This window comes from Podarcis gaigeae (genome assembly GCF_964106915.1).
Source record: "Podarcis gaigeae genome assembly, chromosome: 10".
Taxonomy (NCBI): Eukaryota; Metazoa; Chordata; class Lepidosauria; order Squamata; family Lacertidae; genus Podarcis; species Podarcis gaigeae.
In genome coordinates, this window is record NC_139686.1 from 44,340,839 (window position 1) to 44,364,833 (window position 23,995).

Below are 23,995 nucleotides of genomic sequence, written 5' to 3' on the forward strand. Positions count from 1 at the left end.
AATGGGCACTCAAGGTGGCTTCAAAAATGCCAATGGCAAAACCACTAAAATAATGTACAAAAATGTACACAGGGTACACTTCAGTTATGACTAACTAAAACGGTAATTCAACCACAACAAAGTGTTACCAACTCAGTTTAAAAGCAGCAATTTGACTTATTAGAGCTATAATATTGGACGCAAACTTCCCATTTGGGCATTTCCCCCGTCCCAAGTATTCCAAAATGTTTTCACAAGAAAAACACTCATCTTACAAACCCTCCACAATACTGAATTGCCATTATATGCAAAGTTCAACAAAAAAATAAATTAAAATAAAAGATTGCAAAATTGCCTACAAACATTCAGGTTACTTTTCCATCCTGGACTGGATCAAATATTTATCAGTGAAAAACTTTATTTATTATCTGTTTACAAACATTACTAGAAAATCTTTCCTAGAAAACCTAACACACACTAAGAAAATATCTACCTACCTAAAAACTGTACTTTTGCCCATTAACTTTTTTGTGTCTGTTGAAGCAAGCAAGCTTTGATGGACACTTCCTGTAAATGAAGTAGATTAAGTTATTAGAAAAGTTGAGGGAATCAACAACTTTAGCAAACACAATAGGTTTTATTTCACTATAAATGAAAAATCATACTATAAAGTTAAAGGCTAATTTATATGTTACTTACAGAACTGAAAGGATCTTCAAAAGCATTGACCTTGCCATTATGAAATGTGATACAACATAAACAATATATGAATTCTTCAACGGCAAGGTATTATTGCCAATGTTAATTAATGTTTTACAGGATTAAAAGGGGGCTATCAAAAATTAGCTACAAGTCTTCTACTTATATGCTCCTTATTTACTTACTGGGAACATACCAAATACATTGACCAGGTCAAGGGTCCACCGAGTCCAGAACACCGTCTCCAACAGTATCCAACCAAGTGCCAATACAAATCTCAAGCATGGGCATGGATGGAGGTGGTATTCTGGGTTTGTTTTTGTTTTTTAGTGTGCCAGATGGTAACCAAAACAACAACCACCCAGCCACTGAAATATTGTCAGTTAATATGGGCATCAGTGTTAGCAACTGAGATATGAAAGCTAGGAACTAAATGGCACCTTAAACCTAGGTTATAGGTGCCACAAAGGATTGTCTAGGCGCACTTTTTTATAACAAGAATACAAAGTCGAAAATGAATAAACTGCAGCCTGCTCCTCATAAACTGGTAAAATCACATAGTCTAGTCCTCATCTGAAGGCTGCAAAAAAAAAAAAGCCCTACTTCCCCTGCCCGCCCCCCTAATATTCTTATGAGGGTCCCTTCTCCAGTCTTCAGGATGGCTGGCAGTGGGAAGGCAGAAAAAGGTTCCTTCCAGCAGTGGCAGTTTTAATCTGAAATCTTAGGTGCAGTACTGTGTCCAGAGCTCAGAAGCTGCTCACATTAATGAAATTCCCTGTTGCAAAATGCGCCTAGGAAATGAATTTGTCTCATCTTAGTATGTTCAGCAGTGTAAGTTAGAACTAGAATTAATGGGAGGAGTAGAGAAAGACTGGGGAAACGAAGAAAACGTGAGACGAAGTGGAATATACAAGAAAGCAAGAAAGGAGAGGAAGGGAAGTCCGTCAATGATTGTATTTTTTAATGTAACATATTGTGTAATATGTAATTCTTTTTTCCTTTTTTTATTACTTTTGGGGGGGGTTCTTCTGCTGAAATGAATCAGAAACGCAGTAATAATAATAAATGTCTTATCTCCTTTTAAAGCCATCCAAGGGGTCACCATCACTACCTCCCATGGAAGCAAATTCCATGGCATAGTTTAACTATGCACTGTGTGGAGTAGTACTTTCTTTTGTCTCCTTCACACAGCACATAAATAAACAGTGGAACTCATTCCCACAGTAGTCACTTCTGTTTATAAATCAACTAAAAGGCACACAGATACTGTCAAATTGCTTTTTGTCAACTGGAAAGTATTACGTTGATATGGATGTAAATGTTACTGAAACACATTAAAATGTTATGCAGTATAAGTTTCCCACTGGTTGTTTTTTCCTTTGCCTCCCTAAATTTTGAAGACTGTGGATGCAGAAGAGTGTTCCATGACCGCTTGTTTGCCTTACGAGCGTCTCCTCGATAGGGCCAGTCCATAAGAATAAAATGTTAAGGTGAAATGTACTCTTAATGCAACAATTCAAGGGAATTACTACTTTCTCTAGCACATGAAAAGAACTCTGACTCAGTACAGTTGCTAAAGGGCTGAGCCTTCCTTTATGATAAGCAAGTGACCCAGATTCACTTCCTTTAATCTGTCCTTCTCTAACAGCATACAGAGGGCAAAACACATCATAGTCAGCCCAGGAATATGGATCTTAACAGCATACAGAGAGAAGCCACAAACAATGTGTAAAATCTAACTGAAAAAAGGACATGCTTTGATGCTATGCATGCATCTTCACTTAGACGTATGCCCCGTTAAATTCAAAGGGCCTTATTCTCTGTTAAGTGCTCATAGGGATTGAGGCCTCAATAGCAGTTACTTTATACACTAAAGTGTATGAGCTTTAAACTAAAAAAGTTGTTAAACTGCAGTCTTTCGTTTCAAGCCGCTTGTGCAGAACTGGTCAAGGGTGCTAAAGGAGTTTCATCAATGTAGCTATCCTTAAAGGCCAAGAGCAGCTCCATCCTCAATCCCCTTCTTCTTGCAATACAGTCATACCTCGGGTTGAAGTAGCTTCAGGATAAGTATTTTCGGGTTGTGTGCTGCGGCGACCCGGAAGTAACGGAGTGTGTTACTTCTGGGTTTCGCTGCTCACGCATGTGCAGATGGTCAAAATGAAGCAGACGCAGACGCAGGTTGCGTTCGCTTCTGGATGCAAACAGGGCTCCGGAACAGCTCCCATTCGCATCCAGAGGTACCACTGTATACATACATATGATGCATGGTGGGACTCCCTCAGCTGTAACAGCAGGAGTTTGCTTAAAGCAGCAGCTCCATATATAGCCCCAGTCCAATACTACAAAAATAAGAAATACAAAAGGGGGTGGGGGGAGAATTCTTTGTTCTTTCTGTGGCTACTGCAGAGACAAAAACTGCCATTCATTATATGGCTTCCTTAACCCCACCGTTTAAGGACAGGAAACGAGAAGAGGGACTGTTCACTAATTTAGCAGCACCTGCATGTCCAAGGGGAAGGAGAAAGAGTGAGACATTGGCACCGCATGGATTTGCCCCACATCGTTTTTTCCCCACCATACCCATGCGGGAGGTAACTGCTGGGAATGATGGGCTATGAAAGTCAGAGCAGCCAGCTACAGAAAGAATGACAAGCAAAACATGGATTGCAAACTACAGATTGTGCCCAAGCCAGATAAAAACTAATGAAATAAGGAAACAAAAGACTTGACTCCTTTACAGTTTAATGACTGCATTTTCAATTAATTAGAAACTTTTATTATTGAAGACTGTTTTTATGTTGTAAATGGCCTTTTAAGACCGCATACTGAGATAAAGAATAAATTATAGAGAAATATTACAGTAACTCAAGTTTATTTTAAAAACTTCTCCTTAGCTTGATAGTACATCTCTCAAAAGTCGAAAGGTACACAAACCACAGTACAAAATACAGCAAAGCTATAACGTTACGTAAGTTCTGTTCTATCATTGCTTATTTTCTCTAATGAGTTCTGGTAACTATTAAAACTGAGCCACCTACACAACAGACACAGCGGTTCCATCATTTATTTCTGATCATTTTCCCACACCCAGGAATTATAGATGGTGTATATTTGCATTTATAAACACAGAATATGCAAAAATGGGGATATTAAAATATAGCAAAACAAGTATTAGAAACTGAGATATGAAAACTAGGAGCTAAATCGCACCTTAAACAGAGATTATGGGCCAACAATGGAATGTCTAGTCTCTCTTTTTCATAACAAGAATACACAGCTGAAGATGAATGAACTTCAGCTAGAATATTATGTTCATTTTCCACATAGTCTAGTCCTGCCCCTGCCCACTCCCCTAATATTCCTAACAGGATCTCTTCTCCAGTCTTCAAAGAGTAGCAGCTGGAAATGGGAAGGCAGAAAAAGGCCCTCCTTTCCTTCCACTCTGCAGTTTTAATCTGAAATCATAGGTGCAGTACTGTACCCAGAGCTCAGAAGCTGCTCGCACTAATGAAATTCCCTGTCACAAAGTGCGCCTAGAACAATGGGAGTTTCGAACACTGAGCAAAACACTGCCGAGCATGGCTACCTAGGAAATTTTTATTCTGAAACCCAGGAATTTGAAAGATTTTAATCTCAGTGTAGGGCTCAAATAAGAAAGCGAAATATTTTCCCAACCCTGAAAATACAAAACTGAGCAATATGAAGATACAATTCAGAGTTCAATGACAACATCTTTTCCCATCTCTCTGGATAGGATAACTCTAGATAGCTCGTGTCCCCAATCCATCAGGAACTAAAGAATCTCTATTCAAGACCATAGCCTTCTCTCAGCAAAATTACCTATGTGATCTAACATTAGCATTTGTTTTTGTGAACCAACTGTCTTTTAAATTGCTCCCTACTGGATCCAGCATCCTGCATCCCATTTCCCACAGTTGCCAGGCAGATGTTTTTGGCAAACTCCCAAGCAGGACATATATAGAACCACAGTCCTCTCAATTAACACAGAAGAATGCACTAATGGATGGGGGTAGGATGATAAGGCACCATTTTTAGCCAGCTAGGAAAAGCCTGGCCCATGAGCTTACATAGCTCCAACTCTCGTCTCTCTCTACTTCCATGCAGGCAGGGGTGAAAGAGTTAAAACTAGTATGGACATGCCACTGCTTAACACAAGAAGATGCCTGAAGTCTCTCACATATAACTAAACACATACAATTTTTGTACACAACATTGGGCTTTGTTTAGAAAGGTTGTTGAGCTTTGTTGAGCCCCCACTCAAAGAGTCTTTTAAGCTGCTTCTTTTTTTTGAATGAAAATCACCAAAAAAATCAACACTTCCAATATAGACTGCCATACACCAGGGTTTTTAATCGGCCATAGGAAATTCTGCCTGGACGTATTTCAATGGATTGGTTGTTTTCGACGGACGGATCCCAGATATGTCCAGGAAATTCCGGACGTATGGCATCCCTATGTGACTTATACTGCACAAAGGAAAGCAGGGGCACACTGCCACGCTCCAGCCCCTCCAGCGGATCACTTTCCCCCTTCCAAGAGTAGAGGACACTCCTTGTTTCAGAACGTGACCACCCAACTCATGGAGGGCTGAAAACAATAAAAAAGTGATGCACTGGAGTGGGATGGAGTTTGGCAGCATGCCCCTCCTCTTCGTTGCACAATGACAAAAGCCTGAAATACACGGTGTTTGCAGAAATCTATGCAACTTGTTCACGTACATACCCCTTAAAAAAAAAAGTATTTAGACCCAGAATACAATATGGCAAAATATTCTATGCTAGAGATGGTATTTGAATGTGTTATTTTGCAAACTTTTTATTATGTTAGGCTGCATCAAGTGGAAGTGGAAAGATCAGACAATTATTTCATTTATTTGAAAATGAACTTTTCACACCCAGGTAACTTTTCTGAATTGGCTTTTCACATCCAAGATGGCAACAAGAGGAAATCAATTACATTCCAGAGGAAGGCATTTACTCCTACCTGGGCAGGTTAGAATATGCGAACCAAATCAAGTAAATGAAATAAAGAAAGGAGTAATATTTACTCAACTCACATGCAGCACATATGAAAAACAATATTCAATATTTTTATTTTTTAATTTTCCACCCTAAGATGACCCAAGGTGGTTTAAGTATGTTGCAAAGTCATTGGTTACAATAGGTGATCCGTGAGAAAGAATTTTAACACGGATTTCTGAACAGCTTTTGGAATAGCTAAACTCATTTGAAAAGCTGCCTATGTGGCTAGAATCAGCAAGCAAGCTTAAAATAATCAGCCTTGAAGGAGTATTTGTGGCTTGCCATTGCCTTTGCTGTCAGCTTGCCACTTAGGGGGCCAATCGGAAGACAAACTAAAGAAAATTGTATTGTTATTCTAACACAATTAATAATGTAATGTAATATAGCAATCCCAATAGAACATTAGGACATCAAAAGGTGTTAAATTATAAAAAGGGGTGGATGGGAAACTGCTTTCCAGACTTCTCTCCCATTACTACAAAATCTGGATGAATCAATTTGTGCTGATACTAAATTAAATACAAATAATATAGCAGATTTCAGAATAAACATTTTAACTGATGCTGCAGCAAAGTTATGAAACAATTTCTACCATGGCTCCCTACACCAATAAAAGAAATGAAGTGAAGTGCAACTATCATTCAATTCAAATTCTGATAAAAACAGAATTTTAGGACTGCCACTTAATAGAACAGTCTGCATCAACAACAATTTTGTCTGGTTCATTAACAAGAGATATTCTTTCCTTGTTAAACATGCCAAAGATTCATCCTAACACTGCTTTTTAAATTCATTTTTTGCATGACTGTCTTATCATATGTACATTCCCCAAAGAGAGAAACCTACAGAAGACTCTTAAGGTGGAAGCCTCCTACACTTTAAACAAGCCTCTCACTGCCTTTGATGGTCTTCAAAACACAGCACAAAGTGAGTTCTTCACTTACCGTACCTTAGCAGGCAGAAACACCTGCAAATCCCAGTGCAAGTTCAGAAGTGGACCTGAGATCTCCTCAAAGTCATCTGTGAATGCCAGAGGATGTGGGCCAGGGCAAGGTACACAACGTTACTTATGGCCCCCTTCACTTTTTTTCCTAAACTAAAAAAACCCAAATGCTGTAGCTCTTTCCTTAGAGGCTAGGTGTTCCACACACACACCCTAATAATTCTGGTGGCCCTTTTCTGCACCTTTTCTAGCTCTATAATTCTTTTCAAGATGCAGCAACTAGACCTGTTTACAGTATTTCAACTGTAGTTGCACAATATATTTTTATAAAGGAATTGCAATATTGCCAGTTTTATTTTCCACCCCTTTCCTAATGATCCTCAGCCACAGACTTTGTCTTTTCACAAATACTGAAAAAGAGGGCCAACTGTTTCCTTGAGCTATCTATGACAACAACCTTTCCTTGCAAGTGAAGGCCCCATCACTTACACTTTACACTTATTTGACTGAACCGCAATTACCATTTAAATACCAATTCATCCAGTTTGGAGTGAACCTTTTGGAATGCCTTGAAATCCCTTTTATTTTATCACCCCAAATGACTTGGTGTCACCAGCAAACTTGTCTACCTCCCTGTTCACCTCCAGGTAATTTATGAACAAGTTAAAGAACAGGGATCCTAATACAAATCCTTGAGGACATCACTTTTTACATCTCTCCATTGTGAGAAATGTCCATTTCTCCTTCCTCTCTGCTTGCTGTTCTTTAGCCATTTGTCAATTCATAAAGAGGCCAGTTAAAATAATTTTCACCCCACTTTATATATTGTATTAATCTCACGTAGATCATTTATATATAAGATCAAACCAAGGATGCATATACAGAAAGGATCCAGGCATTTCCACGAAAAGGCACATTCACTATAGAGTACTAATATTCAAAAGAAATACTGTTAACTCAGTAATGTGTTCACTGAACACCTGGCGTTTCTACCAGTGGCTTCTCAAATTACAATTAAACAAGCTATATTGTGTCAGTTCTTTTTGACTACAACATAATGGGTCACAGAAGGTACAGTAGACATCTGAGGAAATAGATGTGGCAATAGATTCAATGAAACAGTGTCACCTTTCCTTCCACCTCTCTCTCCACTGAGATATATTAATAAAAGTATGAGATTTCTTTTAATAAGGCCACAAAAGTTGCTGGCCTTCAAAAAAGGTCTGCCAGCTCTCAGCAGGCTGAGAACTCTGTCCTGCAGCCTAATCCATTTTAATGCCGGACACAGAGGAGGGGACTTCTCTCCTCCAGCTCACTACTTTCTGAGCTGAGCATGAAGCAGGGACCAGGCACTTCTTCCCTCCTCCACCAGTCTGCTCACTCAGCTGAATGGCTTCCTGGTTACCTATGGCTTCCAAGTTAGTGATTAAAGACAAGTCTGAGCTAGTGGACTGCAAAGTTATAAAGCAAAACAAGCTCTAGGAGGGATTCTCTCTAAAATAAAATGAAAAGGGAGCACTGAATGCTAGCAAGCAATGCATTCTGAGCTACAATGGAACCCTATGTTATGGGGGACACAAATCACATTACAGTATTAACCAGTCAGGAAAATAGTTCATCTGGTTAGTACAGATGTTGGTTGATGACAGACATCTCCATCTTCAGCTTTCTTAAGCAGGTCAGCAGAAGAGCTTATTTATTGCCTTTTATCTCCTACCTTTTGCTCTAAGGACATTGTTCACACACACCCTCATCAGTTAATGCCTACAACGACCCTAAAAGGTAGGTGAAGAGGTTGCGATCAACTCCAAGGTCACCTTGTTAGCTTCATGACTGACTGGGGATTTGAACTCTGATCTCCCAGGTCCTAGTCCAACACTCCAACCACTAAACCACCCTGGCTTCCTACTGTCCTTCTGCTATGGGGCAGTTCTAGAAATTGAATCAGTAAATCAATATGGGGAAAGCAAAATGTACCTTAGAGAAGGATCTGAAATATTTTCCTTGAAGCTTAGATGTATTTTATTCTGGGTGTTGTCAACTGCTGTGAGATTTAAAATATGAAGCGGCATAGAAATAAAAATAAATTCTATTGGGGGTGGATGGTGCCTAGACATTCCATGATGGCGACAGTAACTGAGGTTTAAGCTGGCATTTGGCAATTAGTTTACACATCTGAGTTTCTAAGACTGATAGAAACATGGGAAGCTGCCTTACACCATATAAGATCACTGGCCCATTCAGCCCAGTATTGTCTATGCCTGGTTTTAGGCAGGAGTCTTTACTAGCCCTACATGGAGATGCTGGGGATTGAATCTGTGTCATTCTGCAAAGCTGATGCTCTACCATTGAACCCTGCCCAAAGTTCAAAGAAATCAGCATCTGAAGACACATTTAAATCCTGGTTTCCCTGAACAAACCAGTTAGAATTAATTGTCACTTGCAAAGTTCAGACATAATGGGAAGCTGCAGGTTATTTGAAACAGAAAGTGGAAGCTCTTTATCTCTACGCTCACATGCAAAGGAAGGGAACTGGGAAGGAAGAGAACCTGAGGCTTACCATAGTTTATTCTCATAATCCAAAATCCTTGCTTACTATTGTATGAGCTATTTGGTAAACCTCACTGATAAGCAATTGACCTCAACATGTTTGCTTTTCCAAAGATACTCAATAAAGCTACTTACTTGGCATAGTTTTTATGTATCTTAAGATACTTTTTTGTTGCTTTAAAGCATGTTTACCTTACTCTTCTACTGAAAAGGCTCCTTGAGGGGCCCACATAAGATCAAACCAAAAAGCAAGGTAGCCCCTGCCTGAAGACTAACAATCATTCTAAAATATGTGACACAAAAGGAAAAAATGAGGAGGAGGAAAGAGGAAAAACAAGCTAACTCAGGTACAAATAATTTTTCATAGTTCTTCTAATGACCAGCTGAAATTCAGGGAGAGAAGCTAATGGAGTGTCTCTCCTTTCCATCACTTCCTCTGCTGCAAGCAGATTTGTCCTCATCAATGATAAAATACTTTGCACTATTCTGCTAAGGATGTTGAGAGTTGCACCACAAAGCCTGCAGTCCTATACCTAATTATTTAATAGAAAGCTCAAATGAACTCCACAAGTTTTACTTCTGAGTAGACATTTACCAGACTGCAAAATTAATTGAATGGGAAACACATTTTAGCTTTCATCATATATCTATTTTCTGATAACACTGTCTATGTTCATGTAAACAGTTACTTCAGCCTAAAGAATGAACTGTAGAGTTTAATATTAACTTCAATATTGTTTACTTAGAAAAGATGGGCAGTAGTAAGTCCTTAACTTCTGTCCCAAGAATGAGTGATCAATAGTAAGCCTAGCTGTGTTAAATGGGGTGTGCTTCCAGGTACTGGGCACCAGATTCCAGCATCAGTTATGCTACTGTGAACAATATCTCAGATTTTAGCAGGATAGTTGATCCAGTAGAAGTTGTCATTGATGGAAAGGAGGTGATTTCACTTCCCTATGCAGTGCCCTTTATTCTCTAAATCTGCTCCAGAGGCTTGGATGACTTTTTCAAACAGTGTGATAGGTAACAGTTTTCAGAAAATGGATTCATATACCCTCAGCTATACACAGAACCACAGAATAGAATTATAAATTGTAGAGTTGGAAGGGCCATGAGGGTCATCTACACCACCACCCGGCAATGCAGGAATCATGAAATACTTTCTTGGAAGTTTTTTTTTGTTCTTTAATGTCAATATAACTCTTGCAATTCTATTTCGGAAGTTAAGCTATGGTTAAATTATCACCTATATGCACTTTTTACAGAAATGCAGTGAGTTACCTGGAAGAACTTCTTATCTGTACTAACTGCAACCAAAAAAACAAGCAGGTGTCACTTTAAGCTACATAATGCTGCCATGCAATTTTAACCCTTCAACACTTTTATTTTTTAACGGTAACCATCTGATATTTGGGTCCAAAGATCCCATTAAAGTTCTAGCTAGAAATAAAGGTTATAACTGATTTCATTATGAGAATGTTAAAAATTGTTAATAAAAAGTAGAGCTTATTTGTCATAATCTGGCACACACTTAACTCAAACTTGTCTTGGAGCTTAAGTGGTAACTCATTAAGTGGAACTTAATGAGTGTAACAGTGCTATTTGAAAGCCATTTTAAAATATGTATTTTTGAAAGATTAATTATAATTAATTTATTTTGTAGTTTTCAAGTTTAAGTCACTGCCTACAATTATAACACTAGTTTACCTTAGATATTTCAAAGTGTTTTCAAGAGTTTTCGATATTTTCCTTAGAAATCTTAACAATCATGAAACATTGCAGTGAAACAATATGTGCACTTATGATAATGAAAGTAAAATAGGGTTTCAAAAACAGCCAATACATGCAACTGTTTTAAACTGATGGGGCTAACTGATTCCATTTTGAACAGATGTCTGGAACAAGAAAATGGAAAAAATAGAAATGTCCTTACTGTCCACACAACAAAGAAATAAAATGTAACTTACTTTCCTAATAAAGTAAATAGAAGAGAGCAATACAAAAAATTCAACCTAGGAGAAATTCTTCTCCAAGCCATCCTGTCAACAGGAGTTTTGCAGAAGCTAATTACCAGTAATTAATCTTTGTCTCTTAAAATTTAGAAATAAGGGAAACCCTTGCCAATAGTAAACAGAAGACAACTTTTTAAAAACAACATTTTATTTGATGTGTATCTCAAGTTATGGACTCTTTTACAAATTTGTGTGTATTTTTAATAAACAAAACTATAAGCATACATTTTAGAAAGACAACTTTCCAATAAAGCTAGACCTTTCAAAAAGGAAGCCAACTTCAATATACATACCTAAATTTATCAGCACTTCCAGTATAAAATATACTTCTGTGTTTTTAAATGGTTACCTCCCAGTTTCATTTTCTATAACCTCGTGGACATTGAGTGCCGCCTCATTCTCATTCAAACCAATTTTCTGGAGAGCCAACTTTTAACCTCCAAACTAACCAAACTTTTTTTTTTAAACAAAAACATTAGTGCTGATACACAAGTGCAGCAGGTTTAGTATCTTATGAATTTCTCTTGCTGTCATAAAGTGTTAGATATATTCTGTTAGTACTCCTTACTTCCTCCTAGATGAATGAGAACGGAACAATATCATTGTAATGGGGAAAAATATGAAGGACTTCAGAAGACGAGATAGAATACATACAGACATCATCTTAGATTCCAAAGAATATAGAAACTATATTTGTGATATTCCATGAAGCAGTTCTACGTTACCGTTTTCTATTTTTTATATATATTTTTAAAAGTTTGTGTCATTTCAGTGATCTACACAATAGCCCAGAGACCAAGTACCGGTACTCACTGTTGTACTTCTTGCTAGCTTTTGAGACAATTGCAATATAGAGAGAATACCTGAAGAGCCAAAGGTTTCTTAAAACTTTGTTCTGAAGATGGAAACTCCTTATCTATTTCAACTTTTAAAATTGAACCTTAAAGCAGTTTGCCTCTTTTTAGCAGTGCAAACAGCTGAAATAGAAATATCAAAGAGTGGAAAGATGTTGAACAGAAGCAAGGGAAGAAAATCAGCTTCCATGCCAAAAAGCAATGATCTGGCACAAAAGACCAAGAAGTTGGTTGCATGAACTCTGTAAGACCATCCTCTCTCTTCCTGCAATGTGGCTGGGAGCAGACTTCTTACAACGTTGTTTTGAAAAACAATAACAACAGGGGTGATTTTAGCATACAGTTGTGACACAAGACCATCTATTCCACTCCACCCTAGGCATCCTCAACTTTGGAGGCTAGAATGTGGCTCAGGAATAAATTTTTAATGGATGAAGAAAGGGCAAGGAGGAAAATTAAATTTACTTTACTGACACATTCTAAAAAGAAGCAGCATACTTGTGAGTTTGGCATTGTCTGCTTCAATGGTAGCTTTGGTGCTCTACTATTGCTAAACTATAAAACAGAAATCTTTACAAGGGTTCAACAACTGGGTGAGAGCTCCTACATTAGAATAATTACAAACCTGAGTAAGTTTCATGTTGGTACTCTCTAAGTTTAGAGGGTCTCAGCCTGGTGTTGGGCAAACTGGGAGTGCTGGTGGTCTATCAAGCCCCCTGTTGCCCAAATGCACCCCTGACTAAGCTGGCCAAAATTGTATCTCGCATGGTGTTGGAGGACCTCAGTATCCATGCAGAAACTGATGTTAGGCCTTCTCAGCACTTTATAGTCTTCATGACAACCATGGGGCTGTCTCAGTCATCAGTTCAATAAAATGAGCAGTGCACACCCTCAATGTAGTCTTTACTCCAAGTGATGAGCAGTGAAACAAAGTTGTGACAGGGCGAAATGCAGTTCCTTGTCCTAGTTGGATCATTACCTGGTGAAGATTAGACTAATTACTGCTATTCCCTCTCAAGGTCATGGGCCTTTTTGAATGGTCTATCCTCAGGGATTGATGGAATATGAGGGGTTCCTGAATCTACACTGGGGATCTTTCAGAAGAGAAAGATCTATGAAACAGTGAGCTGAAATGAGAGATTGACATGATCACTACTAAGTGTCCTCACTGCCGTTGTGGAGCCCCAATGGTTCTTTTGTATTCTGAAGAGCTTCATACCATGAAGCAAACTAGATGAAGACTAAAGCGCAAATGCCGCAAGTCTGACTCTGAAGCAGACTGAACGCTTGTCAGTGGGCATAATCTTGTCTACCATGGTGCAGTACAGGCTGCAAAGAACGCTCATATCACAGCCTGGATTGCTTCTTCTAATAGCAAGCTGGCAAAATTATTTCACGGTCTGGAGGTTACTGACTCCCACTCGAGGGGTGGGAACTTTGGTGCATTCAAGGACCTGCTGTGACCAACTGGCTACACAATTTGAGGATAGGGTTGCTTGACGTCAGAGTGACCTTGACTCTTCAGTTATTGTAGTTACAGATGAAGTATCCAAAACCAGAATTGGTGGTGTGCTGTGGGATTGGTTTCAGCTTGTACAGGCAACTGATGTGGACAAAGTGTTGGCAGTAATACATCCAACCATATGCCCTCCTAACCCTGTCCCCAACTGACTTATTAAATCTAAGGCTTGACTGCTTAGCTCCAAAGCACGGTTAACCCTCCCCATGGTGTAGCCTCTCCTTAAAAACCCCCAGCTCTGGACCCCTTGGACTGGAATAATTACAGTGGCACCTCGAGTTACAAACGCCTCAGGTTACAAACGCTTCAGGTTACAAACTCCACTAATCTGGAAGAGTTACCTCAAGTTGAGAACTTTGCCCCAGGATGAGAACGGAAATCGTGTGCCGGTGGCACAGCAGCAGCAAGAGGCTCCATTAGCGAAAGCATGCCTCTAGTTAAGAACAGTTTCAGGTTAAGAACGGACCTCCAGAATGAATTAAGTTCGTAACTAGAGGTAGCACTGTACTAAATATCCCTTCTTGGGGGAGGTGGCAGACAGGATTGTAGTGGGACAGCTGCAGGCATTCTTGGATGACACAAATTCTTTAGATCAGTTCCAATCTGGGTTCAGGCCAAGCCATGGGATTGAGTCTGTCTTGGTCGCCCTGATAGATTACCTTTCTAGAGAGTGGAACAAGGGGAATGTGACCTGCTTCTTGAGCTCTCTGAGGGTTTTGGTACCATAGACCATAGTATCTTCCCAGACTGGTTCTATGGAATGGGAACTGGAAGCACTGAATTGTCATCGTTCCTGTCCAACCTTCAGGACAGAGTCCAGAGAACAGAACTAAAAGAGTACTTTTGGAGACCTCAAGCAGTTACACTATGACACTACTTTATTCCCAGTGCTGCTTAATATTTACCTGGTGCCACTGGAGCAGTCTTTAAAATAATTTGGAGGCAGGGTGACATCATACACTGATGACACTCAGCTCCATTTCTCCATAACACCTGAATCAACAAAGCTAGGCAGGCCCTGGACCAACGCCTGGTGAAGTGGTGGGATGGATAAAGAAAAGTAAGCAGAAATTGAATCTTGGCAAGACATAGGGACTGTGGGTGAGTGGCTCCTATGTCCAGAAAATTAGTCCTAGAAGGGTTTACTCTTCCCCTGCAGGAGAAAGTACATAGCTTGATTGTTCTTCTGGATCCAGCTTTGTGACAAGAAATCCAGCTAGCCTCAACGGCTGTAAGCACCTTTTACCAGCCGCAAATGGTGCACCAGCTACAGCAATTCCTGGAATGGGAGACCTCGACCACAATAGTTCAGGCATTGGTACTACATAATTAGATTACTGCAATGCACTCTATGTAGGGCTTCTCTGTGGCAACACTCACAGTTTGGAACCAGTGTTAGAAAGTGAGATATAAAAGCCAGGAGCCAAATTGCTAGAAAAATAAACCATATTCAAGTTACTGATGTGGGTGATTTCCACATTATTATGATGTGGTTAAATGCTTCTTCGTGAGCAATGTGGACTCATGGAACTAGAATGGTGTGTTCAACCTAGAGTAGAATCAGAAGGTTTAGCACACCTTGCAGCAGAAGGCTAACACTATGACTGTTCTATGCAACTCCATAAGCTGTCCCTTAAAGGCACTGGACTTAAAAGGAAGCAGTTGTAAATGTTATCAAGACTAGGAACAGAAGAAGAATGGATTCCAAGGCAGACTCACTTGATCAATCTGGGCTGTTCATAACAGTACATGTAGCTTAGCCTCATTTATCTTATATACAATCAAATACCAAAAGCTTTCAATGTAACTGTAGGGGAAGATATAAAAGTGATCTTGAGCTGTAAACATGAGAGGGGAGATGTTCAGGTGGTGTTGCATACATTTCTTGCTGGTGGTGCAGTCAATATCAAATCAAATGATACAAACATACTCATAATGATGGTCTATGCTCTCACTTAAACCGTCAAAAGGCAGATTGGTTCAAGCAGATATTCAACAGGTTCATCAGCATAAGGAATATCATGCACAAAATTTGAATTCCAGCCTCTCTCAAACATGTTCTAACAAGTACTGCAAACACACGCTACTTTACAGAGCCTCAAAACAAGTGCTGTTCAGGAAAGTTCTTAGGATTGATATGCTCGACCTATTTTCAACTCTTGGGAATAACAAAACCTTGAATACAGAAAGGGATGCTACAACTTTCATCCAACCCATGGTCCACTCTGGAAAGAAGACAACTGTAGACAGTCACGTAAGGATCTACAATCAGCTTGCCACCAAAACAACTCAGATCATCTGAATCCTTATGGCCGGTCTTCAACTTTTTTCAAACCCAGGCTCCACCTTTACCCAGACATCCATCTGAGGATCCATTTCTTAATTTCTTTATCATTTGTAGTAGTGCTGCTGTTGTAACCTACCTTTGATCAGACTATGTCCAGCAATGAGTCCCAACCCACCAGCTGAATACTACATGTCTAAACTGTCTGATCAAAGGAGTAATTTTTTCTGTATATGATTTGTGCCATCTGAAACAAAACAAAAAGTAAATGTTTGTACAGTCCACTGGCCCACTGATAAACTCTTCCAGACTAGTTTTCATGGTAAAAAAAACAAACCTGTAAGCTACTATTTTATACAGGCAGAACAAATAACCTAGCAGTACAGCCCTTAGTCCATTGTAAAGATCAGGGACATAAAGAATGAAATAACCCAGGATATCTATACACTACTTTCCAATGCTTTTTCCTTTCCTCTTCATTCTGCACATGTATTTTCTTGGCTGAAAAATGGTACAACTGTACAAAAGCAGGTAAATTTTAGATTTATTCTATAAAAGCACCCTCTCACAACACATGGGAAGAGAAGCTAAGAAATGTGGTAGATTGCAAAGAACAACCAAACCACTTTAAGTTATTGGGGTAATGAGTAATGAGTAAAACAGTGGTTCTTATATTTTGCACTATTTTCAATACAGCATACGAACAACTGTTGTACAAACTGCTCCAATAACTTATTTCCAGGTAAACACTCTACTCATAACATTTAAACTAAAAAATTTAGCATCTCCCAAAGGTATATGTACTAGATGGTATTTCCTTCTTTGACACAATCTGCCCAAAAAATTCAGTGGGAATGTGGCCAGCTTCACCGTTAAAGTGTGCCTGTTCCAACTAGAGTTGTAGCTAAGCTTCTTCTGGTACTTCAAGAACATGAAATATATTGGGTGATATCCACTGTTAGTCATACTCAGAATTGACTCACCAAAAATCAATCCTACTGATTTCAGTGGAACTCCTGAGAATGCCAGTTTGGTATCACCTATTATGTATAACAGCTGATAAAAGTGGTTAAGTATGGTAAATTTGTGAAAATGTAACTTGCCTTTATTTTATTGAAACAACAACTACCCAAAGATGAAGATGTAAGTTGTTACAACCCCTGGTACATATATATATTTGACAATTAGGAAACTAAAAAATAAATGATAATAGAAAAATCAACATTGTAACAAACAAAAAGTTAGTTATGTTATCTGATCTTAGAAGCATTTTCACACACAAACGTAAAAAAATAATTTCTGAAGAAAAGGTTCAAAGATATAAATACCACCACAATGTAATTAAGAAGTTGCAATAAATTTGAATATCAAATACACTTCATAATTCTATCTACTGTTACTTCACATAGCAAGCATCAATGTAACTGAGTAAATGACGATTAATTCTATTCCAATCCCAGTAAATATATTTTTTCTTAAAACAACAGTATAACTTCTATTTATCTAAACAATATTTGTGTCTGAAAGACCAATTGCTTCCTATTCTGAAATTTTACGGCAAGCCTCAAGGTCTTCAGAAAATGGAAGGCTTGAATGAAATGAAAGCGGCTTCTCAACTCTTTTCACATATTTATGAATCTAGTCTAGTCCAACGCTCTGCAAAGCAGGAATCTCATCTAAAGCATCCATCACAGATGGCCATCCAAACTCTGCTTTAAAACCTCCACCTTCCAAGGGGGCTCCCAATCCACTATCAGGCAGCTCTTACTGTCAGAAGGTTCTTTTTGATGCTTAGTCTGAATCTCCTCTCATGTAACTTCTTGTCAACATCCTTCTTAAATTCTGGTGGCCAAAACTGGACACAGTACTACAGATGTGGGCTGGCCAAGGCAGAATACAGCGAGACCATTACTTCCCTTGAACAAGCAGGACACTAGACTTCTGTTGGTACAGCCTAGACTAGCATTAGCTTTTTTTGCTGCTGCATCACGTTTAGCTCTTGTTTAGCTTGTGGCCTAACTAAAATTCCTCAATCGTTTTCACATGTACTACTGGCAAGCCAAGTTTTCCCCATCTTATATTTGTACAGCTGGTTCTTCCTGCCTAAGTGTAGAACCATGCATTTATCCCTACTGAAATTCGTTTTGGTCCAGTTCTCCCATCTATTAAGGTCATCTTGAGAGCCAGTATGGTGTTGTGATTAAGAGCGGTAGACTTGTAATCTGGGGAATCGGGTTCGCATCTCCGCTCCTCCACATGCAGCTGCTGGGTGACCTTGGGCTAGTCACACTTCTTTGAAGTCTCTCAGCCCCACTCACCTCACAGAGTGTTTGTTGTGGGGGAGGAAGGGAAAGGAGAATGTTAGCCGTAGAGACTCTTTTGGGTAGTGATAAAGTGGGATATCAATTCCAAACTCCTTCCTTCTCCTTGATTATGTATTCTACATCCTCCCAGAATGGTGTCTTCTGCAAACCATTAGTGGGCACTCTTTGGGTTTGGTCAGTCAACCAGCTACCAATCCACCTAACAGTAACTTTGTCCAGCCCTCATTTTATCAGCTTCTCTGCAAGAATATGATTGAGGACTTTGTCAAAAGTCTTACTGAAAGAAAGATACACTACATCTACAGCATTACCCTGGTCCTCCAAGCTTGTAACTCTTTCCAAAAAGAGAAGTGAGATTTGCCTGTCATGACTTGTTTTTGAGAAACCCATGCTTGCGTCTTAGTAATCGCAATTTTTCTAAGTGCTCATAGACCATTTAATTATGTGCTCTAGGACCTTTCCTAGTACAGATGTCAAACTGACCAGTCAGTAGTTACATAGGTCTACTTTTTCCCCCTTTATGGAGATGCAGACATTTCCTGCCTCCAATCTGCAGGGACCTCACCTGTCTCCAAGAATTCTCAACGATTATAGAAAGGCTCTGAGACTACATCCACAAGCTCCTTTAGTACCCTTGGATGCAGCTAATCATGTCCTGGAGATTTGAATTCATTTAAAGTAGTTAGGTGTTCCCTTACCACCTCTTTTCCTATATTGGGTTGAAGTATCTCCTTGCATCATTTACTATGTTATCACCAGGTTGGGCACTGCTTTTCTTTTAAGTGAAGACAAAGGTAAAGTACATGTTGAGTAGTTCCACCTTCTCTCTGCTACCCAAGAGCATTTCTCCATGCAGAGGACCTAATACATTTTCTTTCTTTTGCTTTTTCAAACATGGTTGAAGAAAGCTTTTAAAATTATTTTTAACCTCTCTTGAAGGCCTGAGCTCATTTCTGAGCTTTGGTCTGCTTGACCTTCTCCCGGCATTTGTTGGTTGCTCATGTATATTCTTACTTTGTGATTTCCCCTTTCTTCCATTTCTTATACATGCCGTTGTTACATCTCAGCTCATCTGTAGCCACATTAGATTCTTTAGATGCCTCCCACTTTCCTTTCTTGTTGGAATTGTCTGCATTTGGGCCTTCAATATTTCTCCTTTAAGTTAACTCCCATTCCTCTTGGTCTACCTTCTCTTTGAATATTTCTGACCATGGGATCTCATCCAGAAGTTACTTAAGCATTTTGAAATCTGCCTTCTTAAAGTCCAGGGTGCATGTCCAACTACACTCAGCTTTCCCTTGAAACCCAAGAGGACATGATCACTTCCTCTCAAGGTTCCCAGTACTTCCACTTTGTCAACCAGTTCCTCCATTAGGTTCAAGACACATGATCCCCTTGTTGCTTCTTCAAGCTTCTGGTAAATGAAATTGTCAGCAAAGAAAGTGAGGAATTTGTTGGACTTTACATTCTTGGCCGAGATTGAGTTCCAACAGATTTCAGGGTAGCTGAAGTATCCCATGATTACTTTATCTCTCCTTTTTGAATGTTCAGTAATGTGCTCTAGGAAGGCAATGTTCATATTTTAAGTTCCAATATCTTCTTTATACTATTATTCTAGGAAGATGAAAGTGTTTTCATATCAGATTGATTTCATTAATGAAATCCAAATACACATTCCTAATTAATTTATTTCAAATAAGAACAAATATATTTCAAATCCTAATGGGCTTGAACAGTGTTAGAAAGTGGGATAGAAAAGCTAGGAGTCAAATGGCAACCCTATTTATTTTGATGAGCATGAACTAATACGCAATTCACATAAGTGATACATTGTTAATATCAGTTTTTAGCAGAAATTGTTAATACATGTTTAATTTGGTGTTTACAATAAAAATATTGGTACCATACTTCATTTTTTCCAAACACTCTCCTCTTTATTGTTAAACTCTTTGACATATTGTCTAGCCTTAACATATACTTTGAGGTTTAAAGCACATGCATTTCAGTAATCCTTGAAAGTCAGCCAGGTGCAAAAAATAGCACCCAGACTTTTTTAGGTTCTCGCAAATGGAGAATCTTTAGGTGCAAAATGCACCTGGCACCCTGCTAATTTTGAACCCTGGACTTAAAGCTTAAAGCTTTCCAAGATACTAAAAACTAATGTCTCTTGTTAAATTTTACTATACACACTCTGCACTACTCTCTCCCTGGTACCTAGAGAGTCCATTCCTTTTATTCTTGTGCAACTTAACAATGCCAACCAATTTCAAGGTCACATGAAATATAAAAACCTGCCATCTTCAAAATTATATTTTAATGTACAATGATAACACAGGGCTGTCCATTTTCTGTACCTCTAACAGAAACTGGATGTGCAGGCATTAGAAGGTGACAACATCTATCTCTATACTATGAAAAGGTGTATCTGCATATTGCATACCGAAAGCGCACCAGTAGGCCAGGCAGAGGTTCATTTGGCTACTTGGCAGCATTATAAACAGGTTCTGTTTTTACATACTTTGGTTCAAAAGAGCCTCCTAGCATTTGTATACTAGGAGTATACAATTACAGTCCCTCTGCCAAGACAAGGAAATTGTATGAGCTATGGACAGAGGCTCTCCAACTCAGTTGCATTCAAGGCCTACAGATTTATTTAGTTTGAGGATGAATATTTTTTAAAATGAAAACAGAATTCTAATATACAATTTTATCCAGAGAAGAGGTCCAACCCTTAAATCAACTCCTCACAACCCAGAACTGTTTGAAGGAATCATGTAGCTTATAATCACCTGGGAGAACACAGTCAGATATTTTCTGATCAGAAAGTCTGTCCTGTTATTTGTAACAACCAAACAGCACACAATTTCCATAGAAAGATGGGATATAAATTATTGTAATAAATAAAATCAAAGGAAGCCCCAAAGTTGATTTTAGAACCAAGGGTGGTATCCAAACAAGTGTGGCTTAACCACACCCATTCAAAACTATGGCTACCTTAAGCTCATTTATTTCTGTGGATCTAGTCAGAGTATGGCTTATGTTAGATACAACCCTGAATACATAAAGTTAAACTGGATGTTCTGTAATGTTTTTAAATCTAAATGAATAAATTTACTAGTTTAGCTTTTCAATAACCTAATTTGAGAGTACTTAATATACAAAAGTATTACCAGTCAAATGTAAGCAAGTTTTTAACGGTATGTGTATGCTAAAAAGGCAAGTTTAAATGGCAGGTATAACTGAGTCCCAACACACAAGACTACTACTTGTGGACGTCAGAGCTTTGCATTGTTCACTACACGGAAATAAATAGGAGAAGCTTTTTATCACAAGGAACCCGCAAGGAGGCCAAATCCTGTGCAAAATTTTGAATTAGGTTGCAAATCTTTCTGTTACCTGTAAAAGTAGAATTTTGACTTTTAAAGCTAGTTCAAATGTGCCAAGAAGTTTAATGATGTCACAGGCTACTTGTTAAGTATTCCATTTCATCACTAAAACAGTTCAATAACAGTATCAACTATGATCAATACCTGAGGCTGCAAGTCTATATCCACTCACCTGGGAGTAACACCACTGAACTCAATGGGGCTCATTTCTGAGCAGGTATATATAGTGTATTTCACACATAATTGCTAAAAACAGAAGCAAGCAACAAGCTAAAGTGATAAATTAAAAATGCTCAGGTGAACATACATATAGAAACAGGTAGAATCTCCATAATATATTGACTTGACTATTCACTACCCTCTTTGACATTCTAATACTATTTCTTCATTTTATGAAGACATCTCATTATACAAACAACTGTTATCGCCTTCACCCTCATGAAATTTCATGTCTAGTGTGTCACAATGTGTGCTGAGATACCTTAACAAACCAGGAAGTGCAGGAGAGTTTCAGAGGACAAAGACTGCCTCAAGTACTATATACTGTCTACACAGAAATCAACTCCATGTGAAAGTAACATGTAAACAACACGTTACTTAAGTAGGACATAAATAATATTTGATTATTGTGCAAGCATCTACTGTATATACATGTTAGGGTTAGGGTTAGGGAAACTGCAGTCAATCAGTACATGGAATTTTATTGCCTGTAAATAGTACATAATTAGACCAAATTATTATCTAATATATTGGTCTATCTAATATATTGGTTATTTATTTCATCATAAATAACCATTACATGTTCATCTTAAGTTGACTTAAACAGCCTTTTAAAAAAGAGAAAGAAACTCACACTTGCATTACTCTGAAACTACTGCAAACAATTTTATCAGGGACTTGAGAAATAAAGAAACAGTGATGGTCACAGTGTGGTAATTTTGTGAATATCTATTTTGAATCTTTGAAAGAAACTTGATTTTATATCATTAATTTTTGTATTTCAGATACTGTCGGGATCATGGAATGCACGTCTCTGCATGTTTACTCAGAAATAAGTGTAACTGAATTAAAGTGGGTTTACTTCCAGGTACATGTACATAGAATTGCAGTTTTAATAAGCAAAGAGGAAAGTATCTCCATGGCAAATTGTAGAACATGGTAATGTGCCACTTTAAGTGGCACACTTACATGGAAATAAGCACCACTGAAACAGTGGAACTAGTTTTGAGTAAACATGCACAGGACTGCTCTGCAAATGAAGTAACTGCCACAACTTATGATTTCCAAGTAATGTATAATTGGATCCAGAGTTCCCTTGAGTGGGACAGAGCTCACAGGATGCCCTCTTGCTTTCTGTGAATTCTATCCTTCTCCTGGAAAGTCTGTTCCAGAGGGCTGAGAGACCCTTCTGAACAGTGGGTGAAGTTGTGTGGGAGTCTGCACTGAGAATCAGCCTCCTCCCACCCGCCTGCTCCCCAGTTCCATCAGCAGGAGCCTCCAATGGATTGCAGTCCCTTCCATTTATAAAAAGGCCAGCTCTGAATCCAACTCTATGCATAACGATGGACAATATCAATCACTATGTTATATATTAGTAATTCCAGAAAATGTCACCTACCCCACGCAACTTTTAGTTACTCGAGTTTAACAGGTAAGTTGTTTGTACTCAAGGTTACAGTCTTTAAACGGTTCAAAATTTTGTGCAGTGAATCCATACACAAGCCATACACCCATTCCTTCATCACCATGGAAAACCTAACTTTACGGTATAAAAATATCCACCAGAGACATCAGAAGACCTCTGCTTCAGTTACATGAGTATCTGACAACTTTTCGGGGAGCATCATTGAAGTACAACTTTTTGAGCTTAAGTACTACTCCTGATAATTACTAACCATTTTCTGCAGTTACTTTAGTACATAAATCTAGACGTCATGTCTTGCTTAAAATGAGAAGACACCTCGAAGGCAGTGGTTTTCAAGCAGTGTGCCATGGCTCCCTGAGGTGCCTTGAATGATAGTCAGGGGTGCTTAACACTGGCCTCTGTCCCTCTTTCCTTTCTTCCCTCCTCTCATCCCCTCTTGCGCCTCTGCCTCCAAAAGACTTACACAACTGTTTGTTACAGCACCCCTGGCTACAAGCTCCTCAGGTGAATGGTGCCTCTGGGGCTGGCCAGGGGGTGCTTCCTAAGTCCTGCAGGGCAGTGTGAGAAGGCACCTCTCTTTGGGGCGGAGGGGCAGCTCAGAGAATGGGGGCGGCAGCTGCAGCTGCCCAGGACTCCCAAGGAGAGGGGATAGGAGGCTGAGGGAACACTCCACAAGGGAGCATGTTTGAAAAGGGGTGAGGGGCTGCTGACTCTGCAGGCAAAGGGTGACATACCTGGGCTCCTAAGACCCACAGAAA

At 39.0% G+C, this 23,995-nt stretch overlaps 1 protein-coding gene across 6 annotated transcripts in view; it reads right to left on the minus strand.

Annotated features, from left to right (window-relative positions):
* CNOT2 (CCR4-NOT transcription complex subunit 2) overlaps nucleotides 1-23,995 on the minus strand; it is a 57,043-nt gene that overhangs the window by 26,868 nt on the left and 6,180 nt on the right. For 3 of the 6 annotated variants that reach the window (XM_083699324.1, XM_083699318.1, XM_083699319.1), the window contains exon 2: nucleotides 477-546. The exons of the other annotated variants lie outside the window; for them this stretch is intronic. The gene's annotated coding sequence lies outside the window, so the exon portion shown is untranslated. The remainder of the gene's footprint in view (nucleotides 1-476; nucleotides 547-23,995) is intronic. 6 annotated transcript variants of the gene reach the window in all.